Here is a 4823-nt window from a genome sequence, read left to right as displayed (position 1 = left end):
TTCTTTTGTCTTCCTGTCGAGTCGACTTGTTGGAGGAACGTCTGTCTGTATTGGAGGTGTTCACATCTGTTTTTAACATTTCTCAGGTTGAAATCTGTTTTTACTCAGAGTCATCAGCAGCTGTGCCTTTCACAGTGATGAAGTTTGTGCTGTTAAAACTGGTATTGATGTATTTAAGAATCAAGCTGCTTTCAAAATGATGGATATTTGTGTATTTTATGGTTTTATTAAGCATTTTGACACAGATTTTATAAAATTTGCATCACACTTTTTAAAGTATTCTAAATAAACACTTTTAACTTTAAACTCTGGCATCTTTTTCTGGCTCAGCACCGGGAAGCTTTATTATCACCGTCCATAAATATAGAAATCATTTTACATTTGTAAATAAATTTCCAATGTAAATGTGAGTGATCAGTTTTATGTATTATACTCACTGTATTCTTATTAATAAACTGATGGCAGCCTTGCAGTGTTGCAGCCTCGAATAGACGAGCTTGTTGTCATCATCAGAGTGCGAACACAAAATCTTTACAGCCAAAGTATGTCACAGTTTCTTTGTTTGATACTTTTACAGTTTGGTGCCTGTACGGCTACTTTGAACAGAATAAATTCCAGATTTGTTTTAGCTGGATGTGATGCATGTTCTAGCAAACACATTGAAGAGTCTGGATTCTAAATATACACAGTATGTGAAGGTGCCTTTTTTCATTATTATTTACAGATAACAACAAGAGGCGACACAGAATTCCTGAAGTCATCTTAGGCTACGTCCACACGTACACGGGTATTTTTGAAAACTGAGATTTTCCATTTTTGTTTTTAATAAAAAATCGTGTCCACACGTAAACGCAAAATTGAAGGAACACTGCAGAGAGTAAAGCCGCCCCCATGCCCCGTCGACAGGCTGTGTGTGAGACTTTAAATCATCAAACTGTAAATTATACATTTTAAATTGTTATTGATCCTTTACTCCTGGTCCTAAAGGGTAGATTTATTTTCTTTCTCTTCTTATGTTTATTATTTCTTTACTTGTTTACGGGGATGACAATAAAGTTTAGTTTGAGTTCAGCAGCAAGCACGCGCACCGAGGGCTCTCGCGCTCACTTTATAGAATTTTGAAAAACATCGGTGCAGATTATTAGTCTGTATCATAATGTCTCATGTTTTCGTGTTTGTTGGTTTGTTTTAATTTTGTTTTATTTTGCGAGTTTGTTATTAGATGCTGCCCCCGCCGCCCCGCCCTCTCCTCCCTGTGCCGCAAGCAGCAGGCGCACCTCGCAAACAGAGGGCGCCCTTACTCCCAGCAAATGGGCGATAGAAAACGGTGCCTATGCCATTCCCAATAAGCGCTGGCTGATGTCGGGGCAGCACGAGTACGAGCAACTTTTATTTTTTTGCCGATGCCCGTGATGCCGCCCGTGTCTAAAACCGCTACTGAACCTGATAATCGCGGTCCTTCCGTCTGTGCACGTTTTTCTTCTGTTTGCAGCTACAGCAGGACGTGAAGACGGTAAGAAACGAATCTTAAATACACGTAGACATTGAGGGCTAGCAGGAGGGACCATGCGCTTACCTGCTGCTCTCTGGCAGGTAGCTCCATGCCCTCCTGGGTTTTAAATGCACCTTAGAACACACATGCATCAACATTACAATGAGCGGGTGGAGGGAGGTTTGGAGTCTTCTCTCACCCCCGTTCTCTGCGACCTGCTGGAGCAGGGGGGCTAGGAGGAGGAGTTGGCCGTCCGACTGCGGTCTGGAGTGTGGAGCCTTCCTGCTGCTGCGGAGTCGGGGCGGTCTGCCTCCCCCCACCGCAGGGAAAAGGGAAACACCACCTGGGTCTGGGTGCAGTTCCCCCCTCCAGGGGCGGGGGCACCTAGACCCGGTTTGTAGAGTACGCTTGGGGAGTGTGATCGTGTGTACAGCGTCTCTTTATGTCTGTCTCCACGTTGGTTGAGTGTGGAGTAAGTGCATATGAGAGCATGAGGGTGGGAATGGATGTTTGTGTCTGTGTGTGCCTGTATGTCTGTGTCTATATGTCAGGTTGGGTGTCAGGCGCCACCTCTCTGGGGACATCTCAGGCCCTCCAAGGTTTGGAGGCCTATCTCCCCCTACCACCACTTCCCCTGCCAGTGGCGGACCCCTCAGACATCGGTGCGTTGGTGGTTCTTTGTGTCCGGGGATGGGCGTCCAGGTACACACCGGCTCACTCCTTGGCGGCCGCTTATCGGGGCCTGGAGCCTGGGGCTCGCTCGGGCCACTTCGGAGGTGGGGTGCCCCCGGCCTCTCGGCCTGGGGCTCGGTCACTCAGGCGCAGCTGGCTGCCGGCGGAGCTCACGGGCGCGTCACTGCAACTCCCCCTGGCTTCTGCTCCGCGGCTGCTGAGTGAGCCCTCATCTGGGACTCTCCTCAGCTCTTTCTGGGACAGTGGCGCGGCTGCCCCTCTGTTGGTCTTCCTTGGTCTCTTGTGTTCTGGGGGCCTCTGGATGTCTGGAGTTTTGATCTCCTCCATACCTGCTTCATGCCCTGGAGGACGGGGCTGTGGCCCCCCCACACCCTCTAGCAGATCATTACATGAAGGAACCTTTTAAAAAAAAAAAACAAGCGCGTCCATGCTCACAGGTGTACACACGGGTGATCACACCCACAAACTACACCCTTTTTGGCTCCTACCTCAAAGCACACTGTGTTCTGTTGATCTTATGTGCTGCACAATAATGTTTAATATTTAGTATTTACTGTCATATTCCCATATATCATTGTGATGTTGTTTATTCTATTACTCTTGTTCTCTTCTGCTTGCTTTCTTTTTTCTTTCTCAGCAGGTGATCCAGGTGATTGATATATGCATTTTTTTTTCTCTGCTCATTCTGTTGGTTTTTGTCTTTTGCCCTTCTCCCCCGTCCCTCTTCTCAGCTGTTTCTCTTTCCCTCTTTCTTTCTCCCCTTCTTTCCCCCAGTCAAGTCTGTCCCGTATTCAGTAAGTGAAAATAAAATAAACAATAAAAGGTGAATCAAATGGACCATTACGGCAAGGCTGGGATGGTCAGTTTGGTAAAGTAAATCCGTTGGGCATCTTTCTTTGCCTTTAGACAACAATTCTGATGGCAAAAGAGCCAAACGGGACAGGCCAAAAAAAAAGAAAAAAAAAGAAACGATTCTAAATCAGCACAGTGTTCAATGCTAATGTTTACACACGTGAATAACAACAGCTGACCGTCATCAACAACACTCGTTTATTACAGCCTGATCACAGTCCGAGGTTCACCGTGATTCAGACAGACAGCTGTGTTTGTTTTACTGAAGTCTTTTACACTGTAGCGATGTGATGTTTAGTTGAGACATTTACAGTCAAACGAATTAAACTCTGGATAAAAAAAGTGTCACAAATCGTTGCCCGCATCTTCCGGAAATATAATTGAACAGTTTGGGGTTGTGGGGCGGGTCCTCTCCTCGTGTCGCCTCGGCTCCTTTGCTCGTCTCTTTGACATCACCTGATCTGCTCTCCCTCTGTCTCACCCACGAGTGAATACAAGGACTTTTCATTTTGTGGCTTCCAAGACGAAATGACTAACGGAGGAGTCAGTCTGTAAGACGCTCTGTAGTTCGTGTTTTGATGCGTACAGCTCACACTGAGCACCGTGACAGAGTCCGACTGAAACCACAGCCAGCGCTGGACTGGCCATCGGGCATACCGGGCATTTGCCCGGTGGGTCGCTCGTGATATTTCCCAAATATATATTTCCTATATTGCTTAAAGTAGAGTGGAGGGACAGCAGGTGTCACACACAGGAGAGCGCTATGCCATCACCCTCCTCACCACAGTGACCAGGACAACAACTGAGCGTTTCCACTGTGGAGCCACGCAGGAGGAGCTCAGCCATAAAACTGATGCACAGATCTACCTGCATTATCGTAAGTTGTTTTTGTTGTTTTACACGAATTGTAATTATCAACTCTTTTTTATTCTTTAATAGATTTCTTGGCACCGTTTAAAAAGTTTCGTTGTGTATTTGTTCAACCTTTTATTTAATGTTTCAGAGAAACTGACAGAGGTGAAGTCCTGCAGTCCTGGAGTCGGTTCATGGATCAGTGGGACGTGTTTTGGAGCAATTTCAACTTTACTTCTTTATTTTCTTATAATTAAAGTCAAATATCACATCAGCAGAGGTAAGTGTAAATAATAAAAACACTTATTTTAACATGTCAGACGTAGACATCCATGTAACAGATGCTTAGACCAATGTTGTGTTCAAATTGTTGACATTTTATTCAGATATCGTCTGGTTTTACAGCTGATACTTTGGATTTATGGATTTATTTATCATTTAAAAATGATGAAAAAACTGCAGTTACTAACAAACATTTTGATTTCAACCAAATTTACAGCCACCGTGTCTCAGTTTTCTTCTATGAAGCATGTTTAGCTATAAATGTGTCTTATTTTATTTTATCAGATTTATCTGCTGTTTTCGTTTTTTCTCTGTGATCGCCGAAATTAAAGTTAGTTTAAATTTAATATCGTACACTTACTGTATGTTTTATTTATATATATCCCTTGTGTGTCTATGGTGACCCCAGGGGTGTGTCAATTTTTTTGTATGTTTTGTTTCTCTTTGTGTTGCTTTGTGTTTTTTTTTGTTATTATATCACCGTTTGCTTTTTTGGGATGATGATGATGATGATGATGATGTGTAGCACATTGTCTGCTTGCCGAATAAATATATCTGAACACACTGTCTGTGCAGCCCATGTGGTTTTTTTTTCTTGTGTATTCTATCTGTGTGAGCCACGGCGTAGTTGTGTAGCGTGCTGGGGGGGGGG

The sequence above is a fragment of the Haplochromis burtoni genome, unplaced genomic scaffold (assembly GCF_018398535.1).
Source record: "Haplochromis burtoni strain Fernald_Lab_line unplaced genomic scaffold, NCSU_Asbu1 Contig_117, whole genome shotgun sequence".
Taxonomy (NCBI): domain Eukaryota; kingdom Metazoa; phylum Chordata; class Actinopteri; order Cichliformes; family Cichlidae; genus Haplochromis; species Haplochromis burtoni.
This window is presented reverse-complemented; position numbering follows the sequence as displayed.